A 24,789-nucleotide genomic window follows, 5' to 3' on the forward strand; every position below is an offset into this window, starting at 1 on the left:
CCGTTGAGCATASTAGATGTCATATTGTTTGGGGTAAGATGATCTGCTGTGTGTCTGCAGAATGCTGGGGGTGCGGATCATAGGACTGGTTGCATAGAGACCAAATAACCTGAGCTCTTTCAGATTTGTGAGTATTGCGTGAGAGGTGTGCTTTCTGCAGAGGCAACATGAAATTATGAGAGGTGAGGTTATGGGTCTAAGACATTTTATGAAAAGATGCTGTCTGAAGTTTATTCTTGGCAAAGTTTGTCCTGCTGTGGTATTAATATCTGTTCTTGCTTTCTGTGGTATAATTATTCTGGGGTATTGCCTGACAGATGGTTATATCTTAGAGTTGTATCAGAATGATGTTATTTGCTTGACAGTTATTGTTCTCTTAGGAACGTGGGACAGGAAAAGACCTGCCTATTCATCAAGTTTATTTTCATGCTCTTGTAGGCTTTATGTCATACAGACATAGACATATGGAGCGCTGTCTTGAAAGCAGCTGAGCCTTTTCCCTYCACTGTTTTAATTGGAAGCCTCTTCCAGTGCTAAATTCCTCAACATGATAAAGCTGCTTACAGTGTTCAACCTAAATTTATTTTACCATCATCAGTTGGTAACGATCTTGTGCCAAGATTGTCCTTTTATTTTAAATAGGTTTTTCTTACTGTTGTATAATTATTTCCGTGTGTTTATACACAGACCTTTCTCTTCTGCTCAGCTTTATTTTTGTTAGGCTAAGGCCAAGTCCTTGCAGCCTCCCTCAGTTCTGTTGAAAGTAGAGCAAAATGAAGGAATGGGTAGTTGGAGATTTTTCAGCGTTCACGTAGCAGGTTTTTCCAGTTCCCTGAGAAGGGTGTGTCTTATTCTTTGTACTATTGCTGATAAAAGAAGTGAATAGTAGCTTCCTTGTTATTGCAGTGCACCAACAGAAACACRAAGAGAAAAATTTTGTATTTTAAACTCTCTGAAAATTGTCTTTGAGTGGCAAGATTGTTCATTCAGTAGGGACTTGTGGTATATCCTCTGTTTTAGGAATGCCAGCAGTCCTGAATGAAAGCGGTGTTGAAAGGCAGACAGATGTTTGATTGCTTCAAGTGCATGGGTTCCATTTTGTATTTTTTGTGTTTTTCCTTAGGCTGTTAAATGTTCAGATCAGCATTTTGTGGCCGATCTGTGCACAGACAAATTCTTAATGACTTCTAAAATATGTGATCAAAGATATATCAGACCTGTTACAAAGGAATCAAAAACTGCAATTATGTTTAAATATTTTTCTGACTAATATTTATAGACAGTTGCCACTTGTAAGTCTCTCAGTAAATCAGTATGCTCTTCAGACATTGATATTCAAAAGATAYTAATGAAAGATGTAAAAGGCAGACACATTTTTCAGAATTTAGCTACAAAATTAAAAAAAAAAAAAAATCTTAAGTAGGAAGACCTGACCTACTCTCTTGCCATTTAAAATCCTATAGGCTGTTGTGTTGGAAAAAGTAAAGCAAATACTGTTTAGAATGCAGTCAAAGCTTTTATATCCCAGGTTTAACAAAGAACATAAGCATTGTAATGTTTAACACAGCAGCTCATAATCATGAAGTCTGGCTAARAAAGTATGGAGGCAGGCATCTAAGTACCATATGATGATGAGGTTCTGATTTCCTGAATAGAATTTGAAATCTGTTACGTGGAGCATTGGTACAGTGAAGCTGGTTGGTAGGAAATCAGGGTATACCTTAGACATTCACATGACCCTTAACATTTATCAGAAAATAAATCCTATACCCCTTTCGGCAGTTTTCTCTTAGGAAGATGCTTTGGTACTTATTTGTAGTAGACTAGCAGTTAATTAGCTGATGAATCCAAGAAGTAGGGGGCCTGTTCCTAGGTCCTTCTCAACCAGAAGGATTTCAAGCCCACATTTTTCTCTTCTTCCCAGAGTGCCATAAGCCAATGGTTCGTGTGTAGGTAAGGGATCGAACCACCAGACTGCAGGTTCAGACCTTCTTGCCCCCTCTCTTCAGTACATCAACGTGYATTTCTGACTGTGTTACAGAATCACTGAGTTGGTAAGGTTAGAAAAGACCTCTGTGATCATTGMGTCCAACCATTGACCCAGCACCACCGTGCTCACCACAGAACAGTGTCCCCAAGTGCTATGGTCAACTTCCTCAGGGAGGATATGGAAGTGCTGTGCGAAGTGTCCTGTGGGCTGATGTGTGGATTCAGTTCTTTCTCTTCCAGGAAAGCAGATTCTGCTACTGAAGAGCTGGAGAATCAACATCTAAATAATCTTGTTTTATTCTGAATTAATATTCTTAGCAATTGCTTGAGTACTGTTTTCTACTTAATGTTTGGCCATAAAAAATTTTAAGAACTTGAGATACTGTAATAAAGAAACAGAATAGTAATAGTTGTCATTGATCATATCACTTCTGGGCACGAAATTTGAGTTATTTCAATTCACGGCTTTTTAATTTGTTTTCCAGTTTTTCTTTTTTTWAAAAAAAAATCCCTTGTATGTTTCTTTTTTTTTCAAGGACAGTCATTGTGATTTTGAATCTTGATACAGGAAAACAAAAGGGAATTTATAGCTGTTGTGGTTTAAAATAAATAAAATATACTTTCTTATTTGTTTGAAGGCTATACTGGAAAACCCAACCGTGAATTTACTTGCAAAGTTAAATATTTTTTTTCTTTTTTGTTTCTAAGTAGTGACATAACACTTCTGCAGAAAAATTCCTGTTCAGTTAAAGAAGGCAAGATTACAGTGAATGGGAGACCTTATAAGGGGGTAACCTAGTTGGGAAACTTACTGTTACACTTCAAAATCATTCCAAACTTTTTCATTGCATTTTTCTATGTTGTTTTGGTTCCCTGAGTGACAGCCCTCAAAAGTTAGGCTTCCAGCTAGACAAAGTTATAATAGAATGAAATTTAGTCAACTTAGTTTTTTTAGTTCCAATCTCCTAAATCTTCTGCTTCTCAGTGTGAGATGATGGTTGCCTTCATGCATGAATGACTTCTTTAAAAATACAATTCCTGGTGCTATAAAGTAGAAKTAATGAGAAAACACGTTGAACATTGGTATGATTGCACTTTAGGGGTTGGCTGTAAAGCAGAAGGAAGCAGTATGTGCCCAGATAGCCATTATGGTATTGTTTTTTGTGTCCTGTGTTGTCTGGAATATGAAGAAAAGGCAATCCATACATCTGATCTGCAAGACATCTTACCTTAAAGKGGTTTAGTTTTCATAGCTGGCACGGTTCACAGCAAGGAGCACATGTGCAGTGTCTGAGATACCTCAACACGGCAGCTTCTGCCARATTTCACTCATGTTTCCAAATGTAATATTATGCTTATGTCCTGTCCTGTCTCTGGCACTGAATTAAAACAGCACCTGTTAATATTAAGAATAAATGAAGTTACTGTAAGGTTGAGGATAAAGAGGTTTTGGTGAAAGAAAATTGGATATGAGATTTRCATGTCCTGCCTAATTAAATATTTCAAGTGAAGCTTTTCTACTTCAGTTTTATTTAGAAATCAGAAAGCAATATTACAGTGTTAGCACATACCTTTTTACTTAAATCTTCTTTCATGAGCTGGTATCTGCTGATATTCCATTCAAATGCTTTTAAGGAATAGCCTGAAACACTCTGGAACATCATTTTTGTTTTTGAGATAAGTGGGTTTTTTTCAGAAGCTTGTTATTCCTCTGCACATTGGCTGATTCTCATTTGCATTTAAATGTGCTTTAGCAGGGTTGTGTAGCTATTGGTGTTCCTTTTCAGTCTGACAGCTGAAGAACTGCAGATGTAAGTATGAACATTAGGCTAAGGCTTGCATTACACAGCCAACAATCATTTGTTCTGGTACTCTGGGTTAGAAAGTTAAAACACAGATTTCTTTCTGCTTCAATCAGTGAATGTTGCTGAGTTTTCTGGGTTCAGTTGTGCTTTTGGATAGCACTGAAATTACTAAAAACAGTTAACATCTGTACTGGGGAAGTTACTGCTATGGGCAAAGAAGGGTAATTCTATTGATGCACAGCTGTTTTTCTAATACCGTAGCTGTCTTTCAGAATATTGTTTCAAAATGTTTTCTTTAGGTGTGAAGAATATCTTGAAAAAAAATCTGCCTTGGACACTTTAATTTCTCTGAAGAGTGGTTAGATAAAAGACCATGATCATCTGAGCATCGTTCTGTTTCTAGTGGGAAGAGACAAGTGGGGTCAAGAAGATGAATGTACCTTTATTAGGATACAGGCAAGGAGATGACTGGGGAAGAGAATCCTCTCTATTGCTGCTCAGAATGAACGGTATGCAGCTCCTTGGATGGGAAGGCAGGAGTAGATGGTTGTCAAGGACCAAGAGATCCAGAGGGATCTTAAAGAAGTTGGGCAAGTGCAAGTTCTACCTTGCACTGAGAAATGACAGATTCTCCAGAAGATTAATTGTGGAGGAAGTTGTTTGGGGAGAACTGATTGTGTTCCTTGATACGACAGTTCATTACTTTCATCTTCTAATAACCATAATGAAAAGGACTTGAAACTATCAGAAAAGGAGCAGGAGAACTAGTGATTTTAGTTGAAGAACATTGTTTTAGAAGTTCTTGTGAATGTACATTGCTTTCAGTGGAATTAATGGAGTAGAAAAAACCTGCCTTCCCAATTTAATGTGATGATAGAAGTACCTTTCTTGTCTTCTTGGAAAACCAGGCTTACTTCCATTTGATATACTTGTGCCTGGGTGTGTCTTGTTCAAATGTCAGTCCTAACTTAGAAGCTACAGAGGCATCCTCCTCAATCAATCATTAGCTGAAGGTAATACACACTAGGGTTTTTTAAAAATTGAAGTGGATATTTTTGGACAGATACTATTTTAAGATTGTTTTAATGGAAGGGCTTCCACTTCCTATTTTTTCAGTTGCCCACTCACCAGTGACAATAGCAGAGGAAAGCATTACATTAGTTGATCTGTTGGGGTGCAGAAAAAGAAGGTAATGAATWGTAGTTTAGACTGGATTAAAAGCACTTGTTTTTTATTTACCATGTAGTTAAGCTCAATGAAAAACTAAAAAAAGAGTAGTAGCAATAATAATATTAATAATTATAATTATAATTATATTTTTGTGCATAAACCTAAGTTGAATTTAGAAAGGCTGAATTATTTGTGTGTTGTTCTCTTGGATCATCACTGGCACTTTCACCTTTTTATGTGTTTGGGATGCAGATTGCGCAATAATTTGTTCAAGACTGGATTTTATATGTTACCCTTTTAAGATTAATTATTCTGACATAGCATCACTAGCTCAAAATATGATTGAATCCATTACAAAAATATAAATTAAATTTTACATTGCTTCCAATGTCTGTATATATATTGTCAACTTTTWAAAAAATAGTAGTGTTAAATTGCATTGGGAAGTATTTTATTAGTATTATTACTGGTTTTCAAGTAAATTATTGGAAACTTGTTTAATTTTAAAAAGCGCATTGCTTTCTTGAATAATACAATTCATAACGTAATGTCGTTATCATTTCTAAAATTCCTTTTATGTCCTTTCATGGTTTTCTGTGAATGATGCCATTGTTCTGTCGCTCACTTGAGCTTATAAACAGGAAAATATTTTCCAAATTCAGCATCATGTCAAGGCTATATWTAAGTCTTAGTAATTTCAAATCATGTAGTAACATCTGTATGATGTATTCTTCCTTACAGAATAATACAACATAATCTTTTTTATCAATTGCTGCAGTGTATGTCTCTTTTCTTGTAATACACAGCATCTGGTTGTGCTTCTCTCTTGAATACAGATCTTGAATGCAAAGAATTTGAAAGACTGTTGATTGTATCATGTCATTCTGTTTTTTATTCTGCGGAATCCCTCTTTCTGGGTGAGTTCCATACAGGCACCAGATCTCCCTTCAAAGTCCTTYCCTTGTTTGCTCCTGTCCTGCCTGTCATTAAGCCACCAGTAATCTGCTGATACATAGGGGTCCACCTCCAGTCACCCTTAGTGACTGGCTTCAAATCTTCATGTGAATGACTTGAAGCTTCCTCTCACAGAGTGTTCTAAAGCAGAAGGCAGCTTCATTCCGGCATAATAGTGACTTGTTTTCTACAGTGGGGTGCTGAGAGGAGATCTCTGCATCTGCAGTGTGGAGCAGTCCCTCCGTCAGGGCACAGAGACGGGTGCTTGCCTTCTGACTGCTTAGTGCGTGCAGGTACCTTGGGTTCCAAGTAACCTTGCACTGTAACTTGTAGACCTATCTTAGTTTCATAATTGCAGTTAAAACCCTTTTAGCTCTTTAAAGGTGGGCAATGTGTAGTTTGTTAACATTGAATTAGGTCTTAATCGCGAGTAAAAATCTGAAGGAGGTGTCTTAAAATTGTTGACCAAATGCACARTGCGTCCAACCCAAATCTTTCGTATTGGGATCATTGCAGTCTCAAGCTGCAGTGTTAGTTACAGATGCTAAAGACTTAAGTGCCTGAATGTTTCCTTTCATAGAACGTAATTACTTTAGCAATGCAAACAACTTCCAAATGGAAATTAACTTGCTTTTTTCAAATAAGCAAGTTGATCAGGTGTAGAGAAAATAAAGAAAGACATGATTGTATGAGAAACTAAGATGATATAAGGCCCAAGAAACAAAAACCAAAGACATGAATTTTCTGATTTGTTTTTGAGCAGTCATATAAAAATATCTAGTTCTTAATTTTTTTAGTGTGTATAAGCTACCAATTCATACAGGAACTGGTCACAAATCTAACATAGGTAAGTGTGTTGGACAGCTGAAAGAGGATGCATCTAGAGAAAGGCRGAAACAGTCATGTTTCTGTGTCCCCGTTAATAAATTGGCAAAGAKGAGACATTCCAGTTGAAAACAGAATGAAAATGGATCCAAGTGCATGKGCAGACTTATTTTGTGCCATGATGTCTGTATATTTATAGAATTCAGAGAAAAGAAGGCGAACTCAGTTTGCTGATTTCAGTGAATAGATTTATTCAGCTTCCTATTGAGTAATTGCAGAAGGCATTTTTCATTTTAATGAGTATTCTGAATTCTTTATCTCTTGGTTTTCTCTCTTTCCCAGTAGAAATTTACTGTCTTAAATGTGTTTCTTAGCATTTTTGTCAATATTGTATTTATTTTTAGATCAATTAAGAAGTGATTGTAATGTGCAACTTGTAATGACTAGCTTAAGGAAATACTGAATTTGAAGGACTTTATTATGGGATGGAGAGTTGTGGTTTAATATGTAAATTCATTAAAATCTTCTTTCCTAAATGGGAAAATAGCTTGTAGAAAGTGTCAAATGGTAGCTCTAGGGTTTTAAGTTAGATCTTATGTGTGTCAGAACTCGATTTCTTTCCAAATAACCATTTCTTTGTTATGACATGAATAAAAAGTACTCTGAAGAGACATCTTTTTGTAATAAATTATTTTTGCTGTCGCATTCTCAAGTGTTCACAAGCTACAGGTAGAGAGATTGCATTTTCTTTGCCATGYTCAACTGATGTGTTGGGAAAAATTGAATTAGACATCTCTGCTTAAACAATATGCTAAAATACTGGGGGTTTCTATGTTTATTTCATAGCTGATGATTGATTGTGACAACCTGTATGTTATTTACATTACAGTTTTTCTGATTGTGATCACTTTTATATGTAGTTTGGAGTTACTGCAGTTGGCAAAGTGATGCCATCTTTCATCCTGCTGTAAGTGATTTTGTTTCACTTTTGTCTGGGATAAGCCCAGAAAAATGTGTATATGCACATCTTAGGCTTTACAAACACTGTTTTCTTTTAACATTCATTACTATGAAAGGTTGTTTTTGACTTGCACTGTGAAGAAAACGCCTACTTTTGAGGTTTGGGTGAAAGGAAAATGCTTGGCTTTAAAAAAYGAGAGACCAGGATAACTCTGCAGCAGGGTGGTAGGGCTGTGGATTCATTCTTTTTCCCTGATGAGGAAAGACAAAAGAAATGCAGCATCTTGTAATCAGAAGCAGAGCATGTGTCCCTGTTCCATCACYCACTGCAAGTCTCATGATGAGATGGGTGATGAATTCTGTGACCCAGTTAYTGTGTATGGGCAGGTTGGGCCCTGCCTCCTACATGCTTGCTGAAATGCTGCAAGGTTTCTGAGCTTCTGTCCAGACAAAATAGAAATTGAAAAATCTACAGCCTCTTTCCAAAATCCTGGGCAAAATTATTTCCCACCAAAATTTTGCGAATGCTTGAATATTTTCTTATTTTCTTGGACTGATGGATTTCTAAATCTTTTGGCATATTTAGACACTGTAATGAAAAGAGAGGTAATGGAGAATGTAATGAAATGGTGTGTTCATTAAAGGAGAAGAAGAATTAAAGAAACTAATTTTGGGTTGGAATAGACGTGCTTGAAGGAGGACATGAAAGATAATTATAAATACTGGGAGGAAATTAATGGCAAATTATTTATTCACTATTTCTGAGAATTTGGGTTACTGAACACCATGCAAAAAAAAAGCTTTGCACTTGACATAAGTTATAGAACTTATTTTCACAACATATGGTGAAGAGTCAAAATGAAAAAATGGGTTCAACAAGGAGCTTTAAAAATCTGTCAGTTTTAGTGGTGGTAGTCCAGAGTCAGTCTGACCGAAGTGGATGCTGTGCTGCTGGTTGGTGGGGAGGATATAATTTTTACTTGTGTCTTTTTCAGTGTGTAGTAGATACTCTGTGCTGGCTCTCCTGAAGATAGGTTTCTGTGCTTTGTGGATTGTCACTGTGGTTAAGTATTGAGTCGTTTGGGTTGTTTCCTTAGTTTCTGTTTTTAATCTCCTCATTGAAATTGGCTGAAGAGCAGGAAGGTGGTGTCATGCCTTGCCAGCAGTGGGGGAATGTGAATTGGTGGGCTTGGGTCACCAGATGATTTTAGATTATCAATGACTTACTTTCACACTGAGGACACAAAGATGACTTTCTGTATGCGTGYGCATTATTCACAAGTGGATCAAAAAACAGCAAAATAGAGACAGAGTAGTGGTGGCAGCGATTGCAGATACATTCTGGATTAGTAGAAATTAAAGTAACTGAAAACAAATGCTAGATACTGATAATTTTGTACTAAAATAGAAGTCAGTTACTTTCCCTGGTGTTTTACTTTTTAAAACTTCCTTTTCCATAAAGTATCACTTCAAAGTGATCTAAGAACARTTGAGATCAAGCATTTCCACGCGGAACGGAATGGAAAATTCTGTTATCCCTGGGTTCCAGTTTGCCCTGGTAGGACTGAAAAGACAGCTGTTGAGCGTGCAAGAGGGTGACAAGGTTTTGCTCAGCCTTTCTCCTGTACACACTCTGTGTTGGCCATTGGGAGAGGTGATTCCCAAGAAAGACCAGTAATTGTTGTTTTATTAGCTGCGGTTCAGACTTGGTGTTGGCTAATGAGTACCTAGACAGTTTGGGTGGCTTACACTCTCTAAAATAATATTTTAAGTACTGTTTTAAGACATTTTCATTCCTACAGGCCAATTATATCACCACYGATTTGTGACAAATGAACTTGAGCTGAATGACAGCTGAGTCTCTCTGTGCAACCAAATAAAACTACATAGATGAAAACATTTAGAAAGTGTGGAAAAGTCTTGTGGGCTCACTGGGTGATGTGTACCTTTTTAGGATCTCAGCAGAACATTTTGCTAAAGCAAAGTTTGTTATAGCATTACCTGAATTRCATGAAATACAGAAGATTGGGACCGCTGCTTCTAAAGTACTACACAAAGTTATAGCCCCCAAAATGCTGAAATATGCCAATGAGTTAAATTGAGCAAAGGAGTATTTTAATGCCTGACATAGTGATGAGAAGGAAAAAGGGTGACTTCTCTTCAACAATTAATGTTTGGTCTATTTTATAAGGGTGATTGTTCACTATGTAAAGTGTTTTATTTGTTTTAGAGTGTACTTGAGATTGTAGTGCAATATAAACATTATGTTGACAGAAAAATCTAGGTGTTCTTTTTGAGTAGCCTGCCTTCAATGCAGTCTCTTATTGCAAATGCATTCTGAACTTCCTGATTCTGCAGAAGGGCTATTGCCTTAGTGGGGAGACATTTGATTAATAATGAAACAACTATCAATTCTTTTTTTCATTCTATTGCATCTTCAAAGTGAAATAAAAATGCAGTGGAACATACAAGTGTGGCTGAACACAGCAGCAAAAGACATAGGGTGATTCTGTTCATACCAGACATTTCTGATAACTGGGAAGTGTCATCCTTTTTTGGGGGTAGGGAGGGGCAACGTGTCAAGATATTTGTTATTTTTTGTGATTTTTTTGAGAATTATTTAAAAGAGAAAAAATATTGTATAGGATTATTTCAAACAGGAACATGATACAATTTTAGGAATTGTCAGTAGATTTGTAGACTTTTCTGTCCCATGTTTATATAAGTTGTCTGATCTCATCTTTAGGATGTAAACTGATCTGTCTATTTTTGAAATTAGAAGTGATGCCTTTTATTTCTCCCACAGTTAACTTTGGAAATATTTTTTAAAAATGGGTAATTTCACTCTTCTCAGAGAGGATAACAGTTTTTTTTTTTTTTACTTAACATCAGCAATTGACTGGAAAACAAAATACTTTCATACACATCTCTGAAGCCCAAAGTGAACTAGTATATTTCCTTCCTTTTAGAGAATTCAGGCTTCCTCTGTTGGTATTAAAATATGGAAACTCAGAACAGGGCATGATTTTTTTTCTCTCTCTTGCACTCTGATAATTTAAAAAATAAAGTATTTGTTGAACTTGATGTGAACTTAAACATCATGTGAACTTGAACATAATAAGAATTTTGCTCCCTAGAAGGTGCATGGTTGAGTATTCCAAAAGCACTTATAATCAGGGGACTTTGTTTTACATCCTTGAAGTTTCTGTTGCAAATTCCCATCCTGTGATGGGAATGGGGACTGCAATAGAATTCCTTGGGGAGCCTCCATTTCTCTTCTTGTTACATGGTTCCATCTGGGGAATTAAGGAGCTTTTGAAATAATAGCATAGAGTACATTCAGTTTCTTAGTATTTTCCTGCATGGTGTTTCTTCCAATGTGTAAATCCAGTGTTGCTCCCTCGGGTCATCATTAACTTGTTTGTGTATTTGGATTAACTAACTTGGCAGCCTCCCAGCACCTCCTGCAGATTAATAAGAGCAAGTTTCACCCTGTTTTTTTAGGTCCTTTCATGGCTTTACATGTGACATTCTTTCTGCTGATTGTCCATGACTACTTTTTTCTGACCTGGTATTTTAAAGAAGGAGTGGTTTCTTGAGAGTGGGGACAACAAATAAGCAACACAGTTTATTGTGCTTAAACAAACTTTGGTACACATCTCCCTTTCCCTCTGGTGTTAGGTTGATTTGTGTCTTCTCTCCTGGAAATACTGGAAAAAGTTTGCATTTTCTCCTTCAGTTTGAGAAGATTTTCCTTTCTAGTACAAGGAGAGCTGTGGAGACTGAGAGACTTATATTAAAGTTTTGGAGTATCTGTGTATTGTTTAGGAGTGGGCCAGAGAAATTTTGTCTCTTTTATGTTTCAGATTATGCTGTGTTACATATATTCTGCTGAGCTGGTTTTTCATCCATGGCCTGCCAAAAATCTATGAGCTGAGAAGGCCTATAAGGATGTTGCAGAGCCGGTATTGCCAGTTTTTTGGGGTTGAAGTGGAGTGCCCTCATTGTGGTAAATGACTGCTGCTGCTTACTGAGTACCAGCCACAAGGATTTGTGCAGGATTTCAGAAACTCCAGTTTGTTCAGTTTATGAGCCATGGAGGTGTTGATTGGTTGCCATGATAATGTATGTAGATTTTGTATTAAGACTGCAGGAAGCTGTTTCTTCACAACCAAATTTGAAAGAATATCACTAGAACAGTTGTCAGGTRCTTTAAAATTGAGAGATTTGCACTTACAGCTTAATTGAGTTCATTTTGTGTAAATGCTTTGACACTCCTACATGACACAACACGCTCATTGAACAGATGTCTCAATCTCAGTTGCTGTCAAAGTTTGCTGGGTTACAGGTGTGGGAAGAGGTCTCAGGAAAGGGAAGGTTGGCAATCGTTAACGCATYGGAAACTGGAATGGAGAACTGCATCATGCTCCTGCCTCTGCAGCTGGGGCGTTCTAATGAGCTTAATCACACTTTAATTAGTGTTTCTAGGTAATTAAAATTTTTCAAGAGATGATGCTAAATAGATACACTTGAGTTTGAGTTTCCAGTGTGAGTCCTTGGAAGTTGGATTCCAAATACCCTCTGAATACCCTGTTCCACAGAGGCTTAAGTTCATCATAACTGTGGTGTTGTACATATAGGTGTTCATTAAAGTTCCCTTAAATGTTAGATCATCTCAAAAGGGGCAGTACGGATTAATCAGTACTCCTGACCTAGGACATCTGTGCCTTCCCTTCARATTTGGGGATGAAGTACAGTGATGCTCTCTTGAATTATTATTTTGGAAATGTATGAGAACTGTAAAACTACAGAATAGTACAGAGARCTTAGGTAAATCAAATGTTGTAATAACCAGATTTTATAACAGTTTGTCAGTATTTGTTTGAAAATAAATGTCTAGATTATTATTTGCCCTGAAACATCTTTACTTTTTCTTAAGACATTAATTCCTTTTAGTTAATACTCTCTTTTTTCTCACAGAACTATGCTCAGTGAGCATGGATTGTCTGTACAAAGAGTGAGATGGGCCATATTTTGGGCTGTGTGAAAAGAGAATGGTCACCTGTGAAACAGAGAATGGTAAAATTTGGACTTAGATGCAAGATAACTCAATGCTAACACAGAATACAGGTTGTTTCAAGGTATACTTGCTAGATTTTTATAGGAGGAGCCACCTTCCATTTCCAAACTGGTGAGATTGATAGATATTGCAAGTGTCTTCAGCAAGGTTTGGAAGTAAACCTGATAGCAAATTGTTTAGTCATACTTGCTTGCACCTAGTTTTCAGGGATTCTTTTAGCTCTCAGTGAGTGCCAGGACAATTTTTTYCCCTATTAGCCTCATACCCTTCTCCTCCCCTTTGCACACATAAAGACTGTTTTCCAGATTGCCTTAAACCCACAGGMAAGAGTGGGTTTATTTGGGATTGAAAGATTACAACGGTGAAACATAAATAACTGCTCATGGCAGACAGTCCTGCTGAGCCACTTCCACAAAGTGTCTGGTTATGTGCAGCAGGGTGGCTGCTTTCTGGTGTGTCAGCTACAAGAGGTGGTGCTTGGGCTGGTCACTGCTGGTGTCTAGCTTCAGCAGTCAAGCTGACCAGCTGATAAGTGTGGTATCCTTAGGTGCCAAAAAAGAAAGGAAGAGAGGGATGGCTAGCTCAAAGTCAACCTGTCTGCATCTGTGTCCAGTGTAGAACAGCATGATTTTGTGCTTTTCATGGTTATGAAGAACTTACTGAGTGTTTAGTTGGTGTATTTTATTATTTTATTCAGAGTTAAATCTACAGCTAGAGTCTTTRTTATTTTTATAGGCACTTCCCTCCCTCATTTTTTGTAAGTTCYTCTTCATGCAGGAGTAATTTATTTTTCAAATACTTGTGCATTTAACATCAGTAACTATTCCACAAATGCCTTTGATATTATTAGTAACTGATCTTTGACATACTGTAGATTTGATGGCTCTTGTATTAATAGTGATAGTGTTATCACAAGGTGTTCAGTGAGTCAGGTATTCTGCAAACCCTGTTGTTCCTGTTGCCTGTGACTGTGGGGAGGTTAGGAGCCGGGCATGCCCAATGTGGTTATTCTATATTACTCAAGCATAGCWGTACGAAAGAGATTTTTTAAAAATCATCTATCAGTGCTCTGATTTTGGCAACCTAAATGTTAGGTTGTTTTCCAACCTAAATGTTCCAGTTCTGATGATTTTTTTCAGTAAATTTGTGGTTCATGAGGGCTTGAAGGGGTTTTATGAGTGACCAGWAAGCGAGGCAGATTAGCAACTTGTTCATCTTCTTTTCTGACAATATGTAAGATATGTATTCATCACAGAAGCATACTACTGATCTTCAAAAAATGCTCTATTTAATTATTTACATGTACATACTTGTATATTTTGTGTGATTAACCCCTGGGGTGAGGGTTGCTTTTTTGTTATAAATTTGGTTATTATCATTAATCTGTTTGTTTCTATGTACACTCTGCTTGAAGTAGTGTGATGTGGTACTTAAGAAAAAGTTATTTAGTAAGCTGCATTTGTATCTACAAGCTGTGAAGTTATGAGGTTTTTATTTATACTTCTTTTCATACCAGCCAACAGTGTGAGAAGAGTTTTCTTTCTTCTCTCTGCCACCTTAATTTCTTAGCTAGGTAGGGGCAGGGAAGAGRCAAGAATTGTAGAAGAGACTGATGGCAAGAGGAGCTGACCTTGGAAAAGCACAGCTTGGGCTTCAAGAAATGTCTTGAGTAACAGCATATTTAAAAGAGTTATTTCAAAAGAAAACAGTATTTTTYCCCTTGATGTGTGCTTGACATTTAAATGAGGACAAATTTCCTTTTGAAAAATTGATTTGAATCTCTAAAGTTTTGATCCATTTGCTTAACAATAAAGACAGCTGGATGTATGTTGTTATTTTCTGTGTTCAGTTGTTTCCTCCATTGAGCTGTTGGATTCAAGAATTTAGACCACACTGAAAAACTCTTCCAGAGAGCTTATGTGCCTCTGTGCTTCCATTTCCTTGCCACTCCCAGTGGCTGTTGCTGGCTATATTCCTTTCAGTTGAAAGGAATTTTGTTTTGTTTCACTGGTGGGCTATGTAATGATGAAATATCTTCTGGTATCCACTTAATAATTTCTAGGGAATTAACTTCCAGATCCTAATGTTTGTTTAAGCTAGTTTATAATGTTATGAAGTAACAATTACAGTATTTGTKAAAACTAAGTTACATGTCAAAGCCCCCTTAGTTTTCTTTAATCATACTGCCATATCTGAAATGAGCTGTGACAGTGACACTTTGGCAAATAATATACCATGAAAAATAGAGTTATACTCTAATATTTTCCACAAATCTGAAGCCTACTGATGAGTGAGAGAGGAGTAGTTATGAAACTGCATGAAATTTATACTACATAATTATATTGCTCTACTGTAAAAGCTGACAGTGATGTGAAATTGGGCAGTAAATATTAGTGCTCCTTTTGCCCTTCTTTTGATCCTTATGACTTTTCTTCCTCTCYTCCTTCACCACCCTAGCTGAAGGTCATAGAAAATGGAAAGGGAAAAATTTGAGCATCATTTTTCTCTATTATGAGACCAAATTTCCAGATTTTGTAAAAGAGACTCTTGCATTTAGACTGATTTTAACATTGATGAGTAGATTCTGCTGTAAATCAATTCTGTTTTCAAGCACAGAGCATTAGTTCAAGAATATTACAGTTGTCAAATTAGAAGTTACATAGACCAGATGGCTAATTGGTTGCTGGAATATGATGATGCTAGATTTTATATTTCTGATTAAGCTGAAAGCTGTGTRGGAAATGCTAATACAGTCATCAGTAAGGAGCGGAAGAAATTTGCTTCATTTCCTTTGAAAAGAAACACAGACTGTTGTCACTTTTACCACAGGGAAAGTGAAACTGTGTTTCAAAGTTGATATATGTCAAAGTATTGAACCTGAGAACCTGGAGGGCTAAGAATTTTGATCAAAATAAAACAAGTGCTTACATGTAGCTCAAACCATTGGAAGAGGGAAATACGTGATTACCTGTATACTCCAAATTGTGTCTAAAACTTTTGGCATTTTTCTTCTTCAAATTAGCATGTGCTTTCCAGTGAGACATTTTCACAGATTGACTTCTTTCAGTAAGTACAAATTTCTTGGACATTCTTTACAAGACTTAGCAATAAAAATAAGGGCTGGCTCAGTCTTGGACATTTTAACTGAATGAGAAACACAAGTTATCTCCAGGATTAAGGTGTGTTAGTTCAATTTTAAACCAGGCGCTTCACTGTGTCTCTGTAGTTTGAAAAGAAGTGATTTAGAAATTTGCCATAGTGATATCTTTTAAATATCTAATCAATTTTATTCCGTGAATTTTCCCTCAACCTAGAAAATGTAGCTGGAATCAAAGTGACAAATCTGGGACAAAGAATGTGTTATGATGGAGCACTCTATGAAAACTTGTGTTTTGTCCCCTCTGACTTTCTGTGGTCTGCTCTTACTTTGAGTAAATACTGCCTTTATAGTATGGAAACAGACCACAAAATCTGTGAAATATTTTTCTTTAATCCTGGTCRGAAAAGGAGAAAAACAAGCACTTTATTAATAGCTATTGTGGATGGAAATGTTTTAAAAACCACGATCTTTTGAATCCATTTAAAAGATGGATTGACAAAATGCAACTGTGGCGACATTCTGCAGTAATAAATTGCAAATATTTGGTTTAGTTGGCGTTTCTCCAGTTTCCTAACTTTCTTAAAATTATCAAAATCCAATCCCTCATTTCTTATAATTCTAGCTTAATTCTACATAGAAATAGGAAGAACACCCTTTGTTGTTAGGAAATTCAGTGGGTTTTCATTCCCATTGTGTAATTGTTTATAGATCGTGTAATTTCACAGCTTAAACAGTTTGCAGACATTTATTTCAGTAGTGTTGTTAACGTAATGTGAAAGTGATCACTTTTAAAAGGAGGGGAAATAAAACTAATTTTAACGATTTCTTTCAACCATATCAGTCACGTATAGTTAGAGCATTACGTATCCTAAAGTTTTGTGTTAGACGAWTCTTAATCAAATGGAGACTTGTGTGTGGCATGAGATGAGGAGAGCGGTTTTGTTATTTCCAAGGACAAGATGAAATCCATGTTGACTTATTTGAAAAGAGCAGGAGCTCCCTCTCCTGGCTCAGAGCGATGTAAGGTGCAAGTTTCTGGGAACGTTTTCAATTCGTCACATTTAAAAAAACAAAAACCAAAAAACTGCCTTATTTTTAATATCACCTACAGAGAGATGTTTTTTTCTGGCAATCTTGGAAGTCATGGTAAAATTTGGTTTTAATGCCCATTTGGATTTTGGTCCAAGTGYAGTATCCGTGTTTCTGCGCCTGGCTCTGTATCCCCATAGGCAGCAGATGTCCTCTCTTGTCGGTGTAATGCTGGAATGGTCACGACAGCGACACTTAATGTGCTCTAAGTTACAAATCCAGTATGATCCCTTCATTAAGCCCCACCTGTGCTTTTCGCAGCTGTTAAGAGTGAGTCCTTGGTGGTCACTTTGTACAAAGCCCTATAAATCATCTTAAGTTTAGAAAAGAGAACTTCAAAAAATTTAAAAAGCATTACAGTTGTGTATATATTGTGACTCCTTTCCTCCCCTCCTATCCATCTAGGGAGCAGTAGAAGAGAGGAGGCTTCCTCGCTTTTTTCAGTCATTCTCCTTTCACACCCTCTTCAGTGTTGCAAATCTTCAGAGAAATCAGATGGTTCTGTAGGTACCTAACTTCGATATGATCTTTTATGCAACATCATTTTCAAGGGTAGGAACCTGACTGGAGAAGATACCTCTGGATGCACATCTCCTACCTTAACTATTTAAAAAAAACCCAAAAACAACAAAGCAACCAAAAATCCCAATTAATTTCTGGATTCTGAGAATGCAGGATGATTAAAAAATAAGGCAACTCACCTCAATCAATGTTGCACTGTTAAATCRTCTATGAGTATAGGAGCCARGAGTGCCAGATGAGCCCTGGCCAYTGCTCCATTCCATATCTTACCATCCCAAGGGTGCCCATGCAAGGGACATACATCAATACGTACTGAGAGACCAGTTACTTTGAAGTGACCACAATTTTTGTACAATATATGTGTTAACTGAAGTAGCTTCACTTAGCTGAACTCGGTCACCTGCCATTTCTCTGTTTTTTTGGGGTTTCTAGGTATTTTAAGCATTTCAATTCAGAGGGAAGGCTGACCTGTGGTTACACCCTGTTACAGGAGCATAAGGGTGTGTAYGACATGTGGGAACAGTGCACATTCCTGTATTTACTTCTTCAGTGCTGTTCGGGAATTTTCAATGACAGCATCATTGAAAAGAAACATTTTACTGTAAAATAGTTTTGCATTGCATCATCAAAACTTCTGTATTCACAATATTTATTTTGCAAAGCATTAGATTTTTTAAGGTGTTTATGCACTGTAATTTAACTACATTTTCTGCCACAGGTATGCTTAGTGCTTCATATAGCACCTTTGTTATTTCCCAGTAAACTTCAAGATATGTAATTTGGAGAGGACCAATGAATAATAAAAAATGTCAAATGTCCACTATCGAATGGCTTAGTTCTGATTTATACAGTTTCAGGCAAGAAAAAAAAGAAAAAATATTTTGGTATTTCTAGCAAATGCCAAAATAGAATCAATGCAGTATTGTTCACCTAGTTAAAATTCCAAAATCCAGGAAATGCAAACATTAAGGTTCCAACAGTAACATTAACTTGGACTCTTTGCATAGTCTGTGTTTTCCTGGTATACATTAAGACTTAAAGCAATGTATTAAGATGTGAGTTAAACAAGAAAAACAGAAAAAATTCTTCATGTAGGTAGCAATGCCAAGTTTGGTTCTGTTAGCATTTGTGTTTATTTACCTTTTATAATTTTAAATTATTTTCTTCATAAAGATTTAATATGATTTTTTTTTTTGCCAAATGAACTTAAATTTGAGAGCTTGTCTTCACTGCAGTGTGAACTTGACATACAGTTTACCCCTTGCCCTAAATCTGACTCTTCTTTATCCAGGAGCATCTCAGATTTGAATTCACTGGTTTTTAATCTTGAAAATATTGCTTGAACCTCAGAGGTTCAAGTCCACGTTGATTATTGTGGGAATATAACTTAGTCTATATAGGTTAGCAAGACAGAACTYGGAATTAATTCCAGGTGTTGTCTTTACTGCTAATTAAATTTGCACATTGTGCAAAAATTGTGACTTGACTCAGAGTAAATCAAACTTAAAGATGTACTTCAACTGTGTCTCCTTTGACTTCTAATGTATAAWTTTGGCCACTATATATACTGTTGGTTCCAAAATGTTTAGAGTATTGCAGTTGACTCTAAGTAATTCAGGACACAAGAAAGTGCTGCTCTGAGGGTGGTTCCACCCTGGAGGTGGTACAGAGCTGTAGGCAGACGGATCTTCCTGTCTGAATGTTCCTGTCTGTGGCTGTTTGCATGTGCCTTTAGGCTTCTTGGCTGTGTGAACTCGGCTAATCCATGTTCTAAAAGAAAGGGAAGAGCCTTAATGGAGATATTTGGAGAGTAGTAAAGCAAGGATTTGCTGGTTAAAAATAGGTTTGGAAACTGACTCTAGGTTTGGAAAGCAATGGTGTGAAAGTCATTCACATTTTCACATGTGAAAAATGGTGTAAAAGGTCATTAGGGCTGTGGCAGCGATGAGGTGGGAGTGGAAATGGAGACAGGAGGAAGTGAAAACTGTAAGGGAARCGAAACTGAAGTGTCAGGAGATGGGAATATTCATAAAGAGAGGGGGTAAAAGCCAAGTTGATTACTGAAGGTTTGGATTCATTACAAGAGTAGTGAGTACATGGCTATGCCATACCGGGAAAAAGTAATATGGATATAGATGTGAAGCAAGAAACTGCAAGATGGAATTTGGACAGCAGGGCCTGAGAGGGGGAAGTTTCACTCCTGTTAAGAGGGAAATGGAGAAAATTAAGATAATGAAAATAAAAATGGAAGAAAATATGTGCTGGGTGACAAGTTATACAGTGGCTTTGATGCAATGATGCTGTCAGAGTGTGCCAAGAATGAAAAGGGAAGGGTATGCAGTAGGAAGAGAGGTTTTCAGTGGCATTTGGAAGTCAGATGGAATTGGAGAATTCAAGAATGAAGGATAGTCACAGGGAGCTTTCAAAGAAAATAGAAAACTGCAAGAAGTGTCTGGTATCCTTGATACACCAGCAATGCAGAGGAACTGGAATCTGTCGTTGCTTGGCTATTCACTTTTACCTTTCTTATCTTCTATAAACTGAAATCACAGAGAAGTTTGGCTTGCAATGCTTGTAAACTGGTGAAATCAAACACAGACTTCCTCTGATTAGCTCTCTGTCCATGTGCAGTACTCTGTTTTTACTATGCACATGTACACACAAGGAATATTTTTTGTTACTTATGCTCAAGATGCAACTAATAAATTACCACTTAATAAATCAGAACGTTTCTCAAAATTGAGTTAAAGACATACTTTCCAGATTGCTCATTGAATTTTAAAACTTCACATTGAAAAAAGCAATCTGAAACTGATTAAAGTGAAAATTATTGCAGTGGAGTTTTTTTTTGGTATAAAAACATATGTTAAGAAAGTAGGGTTTTTTCTGATTTTGCTCTCACAAAAAAAAAAAAACCAAACCACACCCATGCTTAATTATTCATTAATCTTTTCTCTTTATCCATCCTTTCCTCTATCAAAAAAAAATCATTGTATTTTGACAGAGGAGGATTATGGAGAATTATGCTGAACAAAGGAGAAGTATTCAGAAGATCAGTTAGTATTTAGAAGATCAGTTCTCTTTCTTCTGAAAGAGAAGGAGTGATCAAAAGTTCTGTAATAAAATATGGAAGCATTGTGAGGTATTTCTGCCTTATATGGCTCTAGAGGTGTCCAAAATTTAGAGTTTGAAAAACAACATTCTGACATTGGAGGGGTTATTTCTGAGTTTGATATAGTAATTTGAATACTCATGTGATTATGAGGATGATTTCTGGATATATCTGTTTAACAGACCTGAGAATTGGAACATAAATGTTTTGTTGGACTATGAAGTAAATAATGCTGGTGATACTAATACATGGCTAAACTATTTAAATCAGTTAGATATTGACTAGTTTATTTAGGATCTCCTTCATCCTGGTTTTACTTCTGTCACAGATTTTCCATCCACTTCTGTAAATGTGGGATCAAACTGCATTATAATACTACTAAAATACAAAATATATTTCTAAAATTGGGGTTTCAGAGCCCCTTGGTGCAAAATATTTTAAATTGTTTGTTAGGGAGTGTTGAGGTTATTGGATGACTCATTGCAGCAGGTTTTGCTGAACTCTCATTTATAGAAAAATGCCTTTTTTCAGTATTTTGGGGGTCAGTAAGGTTTATAATTTACTGTAGTTACTTACATTTTTCAGACTGTCAGGAAACCATGCCAGAACAAAACTATTTGTGCAGGTAATTAATGGAGAGGCTGTGGTACCTGCTGACAGCTATTTTCCAAGGAAAGGAATGGTTTGCAGCTAGGGGAAAAGTGTTAAAAGTGTGCCCAAACCAGTAACTCAAACTGAAAGAGCTACCTTTGATCTGAGACATAGTTTAGGTCACATTTAAATGAACAGCTTTATTAAACTAGTATATTAAACTAATATTATTCTGTCAGTTGGTACATTTTATTTGCAGAAAATTGGATCTGTCTAAGGGTATCAGACATCTACAACAGTGATGCTGTTTAAAATTAAACTGGTAGCTTTAGTCTGTTTATTTAAAGAAATGTTTTCCTGCAATTAAAGGAATGTGTTCAGTACAAATACTGACATTAAAAATGTAAGTCTGGGCAGAGCTCATGTAGGGGGTTTTGTGTTAAAGATAGTGAAGGTGCAGGTTGCAAAAAGTCTTGCCTCTGTTGCAGTGTTGYTATTTATTGAACATATTTCACATATTTCATGACAGTGTGTTCAGGCTGCAAGAAACTGTCTAAAACTTAAATTGCACTACATCATTCTATATTAATTAATAACTATTACCAACTTCGTTATATCTTAATATATTGTATTTTATTTATATTTTTTCCATATTATATTGACTTACTGAAAAAATGTACTTCACAGTTATATTTAGAGAGGATTTAGATAATGGTGGAATCTATAAATGGTCCCTCTCCAGGTGAGGGAATATTATGGGGGGAAAACAGTTTAAAAAAAGAAAATTGTGATACCAATTTCAATGTTGCTATTGGAGTTGTTTAGGTGAGATTTTTTCCATTAACACAAAACTACTCTTTTCAGGAGGAGAAACCTGTTTATTGCCGAAGTTGTGAAGGAGGAAAGTTGTATGCTGTGCTCTTCTCCTTCATGTCTTCTGAGTCCACTGAACAAACTCAGTCAAACATTAGAGTATCTCCTCCATACATAAGCTTCTGGCATGGTCTTGGAAATGTATGGTCAGGTAGTGATTGAAATTGTTTCCTATTAGTGATCCAATAAGGAAGRTGTCTAGTGGGAGCTCATCCTTGAAGCGGAAGAGAATAAAATGATAACAGTCCAAACATGTAGCCTAGACACCAGGCAAGATGGCCACTCACTGAAAATCAACCGTACTTCGTTCTGGTGTTGATCAAAGTGCTGGAAATAATCACCACAGAGTAATGGGATATTAATTTCTACTGTCTTAATGTTTTTCAGTATATGACTTCTTAAATACTCTCTCTTTGTATTCCTTTTAGTCAAGGATTTTATCATTTAGATCATCTCTTTTTTTTTTTTTCCATCTGTAAAAATGTTCCCATAAATAGAAACCAGAGATCTCTCTTCCAATGCCCTGGGGCTTCGCAGCCAAATCTGAGCCATGGAAGCATAAGGAACACTACAAAATAAAATTATTTCAGAAGTATTTATTTTACAAACTGCTGTTTGTTAAAGATGTAACCACAAATGTATAAATTAAATGTCAAGCAGTGGCACAATTTCAGTGGATGCTTAAGAGTGTCTAAATTACTATCTACTGTTCTCAAAGCCTTTAGCAAAGTGAGGCTTTTTCTAACATGCCTGTGGTGTAACCTGAATGAAATGGAGAACACTGATAGAATATTATACAGAAAAATTGGAGAAGCCTTTAATTCTTCTTATGGTTGAAGACTAATATGATGGCAAGACCATGAGAAAGTTAGTGAAGGCAGCTGTTGGCCTTTTCAGTTTGGGACAGTTCCATGTTTTCTGTGCTAGTGTATTAGTTAATAACATTTGGTAGTTGCCAAAGATATTCCTGGTTTTTTTTAAGTGGACTTCATACAGACAGATTTTTGCCATTTAAAAAATTTGCATTATACAGTGCTGAGTGAGTCAGAGGGTAGCTTCTTGCTTCTAGAGCATCTTTGAAGTCCCATCATATTTGTGTTCTGTGTCCTCTATGTACTAATTCAAGTTGAAGCTTTTTTGAAGGTTCCTGTTGCCAGCAAGTATGCACTGCCTGTAGGGGCGTCTGAGCGGCTTTGGAAGCTGGTCAGAAGCCACAAGCAAGTTCCAGTAGCCTGTCGGAGACTGTGTGATTGAGGAGGTGAAACCTTCTTCAGAAGAGTTTAAGAATTCGCTAGATCCCATTACATTGCAACTTCCAAAAGGGTAGACCACCATTTTCAATTCAGATTTCATCTACCAAAACAGATTTGCTTCTCCCGGTCCAGAAAACMTCCCTTGGCAATTTCCTGTGCTCACTAGGTTTTGGAGACTTGTATACATGTCTGTATTCACTCAATTACTTGAGGCCCCATAATGAATACAAGACTGACTGGCTGTCAAATTTCCTGTCTCCACATGAAATCTCTATCTGGTAGTTCAAAATACCATTTGCAGGCATTCTGGTTTAGTCCTAGCAATCAAGGTTGTAGTCATCATAATTGTAGCATCCTTTAGAAAAATAGGTTGCMTGTTTCTTATATTAAACAAGCTGGGTTTATTTATCCCATCCCTACCCTGCCCACCTCCTGATTTGTTGCATTGTTCATACCTTTTGTGTTTTTATTCGTCTTAAATTAATCMAAAGTCTTCCGTCTGCTTTTCAAATGTGAAGAGAAAGAATTTATATTCATTRAAGTGCCAAAATATTGAGTAACTTGTAAAATACCCTTTCAGAAATAAATATTGTGGACTTGATTGAGGTTTGTGTGGGGAGTCTGAGGCAGAACCAAGACTTCATGTGTTCTGTCTCCAAATGCATGGTGCTTGCCATAAATACAAATTTGAATCAGATTTCCTACCTCATCTTTTGTCAAAAAATGAACTTGACTGAAATAAAGTGTATGCATGACTAATAGAGTCACTTCAATTCAAAAGCAGTAGAGCATCTAGTAGCTAGAAAGAAGCTTCTAAAGCTGAAATGACATAGAAGGCCGTTCATCTTGGCACTGTTCAGCTGCCTCCCACCTGCTTGCTTTATCTGCTGCCCTCTGCCCGTTCTTAGCAAGCCTGTATTGACAACATTGGTGATTGGGAACAAGATTTACCCCCTCATCCTTTGGTAAGGGGCCTTTCTTACGTGTGAGWTACGCAGAAAAATGGTTCCCTTGGAAAGCTGTAATTCTACAATTTTTAATTTTTGAAGGTGCTTCTGGGTGGTTTCTGCCCCGCTCCTGGCTTTGTGTAACCGGGGTGTGTGTCACCCTGGTAAGTTATGTCACTGTAATGGCCTTGGCAGTGAAGGTGACTAGAATTGTGTCTGGCTAGGTGACCGTGCAGTGTGTGGGAGCTGTCAGAAAACGGGGAAGCATTTCTGTGCTTATTACAGGCACCGAGGCTTATTTTTTTTCCTTAATACCTGCCATTCAACCAGAAAGCCCCAAAATAGAGATATCTTCCATTGTGCAAGTAAACACAGGCAGAAATAATTAAAATTACGCATTTTTTTTATTTCATTTTAATCCGTTATTTACGTTTCTCTTTAAATAATTAAAAGCAGAGTCAAGGAAAGCGCCTTGCGAGGAGCTCTTGCCCTCAGCGTGTGGGGAGCGAGGGCGGGCGC

General features: G+C 36.8%; 1 protein-coding gene across 4 annotated transcripts in view; it reads left to right on the forward strand.

Annotated features, from left to right (window-relative positions):
• Positions 1-24,789, forward strand: part of MPP7 (MAGUK p55 scaffold protein 7) — a 149,401-nt gene that overhangs the window by 12,557 nt on the left and 112,055 nt on the right. Inside the window, exon 1 of one of the 4 annotated variants that reach the window (XM_057374162.1) lies at positions 17,400-17,475. The exons of the other annotated variants lie outside the window; for them this stretch is intronic. The gene's annotated coding sequence lies outside the window, so the exon portion shown is untranslated. Of the gene's footprint in view, positions 1-17,399; positions 17,476-24,789 lie in introns of those variants that run through there. 4 annotated transcript variants of the gene reach the window in all.

Source organism: Malurus melanocephalus, unplaced genomic scaffold (genome assembly GCF_030028575.1).
Source record: "Malurus melanocephalus ecotype Western Australia unplaced genomic scaffold, MMel_1.1 scaffold_218, whole genome shotgun sequence".
Taxonomy (NCBI): Eukaryota; Metazoa; Chordata; class Aves; order Passeriformes; family Maluridae; genus Malurus; species Malurus melanocephalus.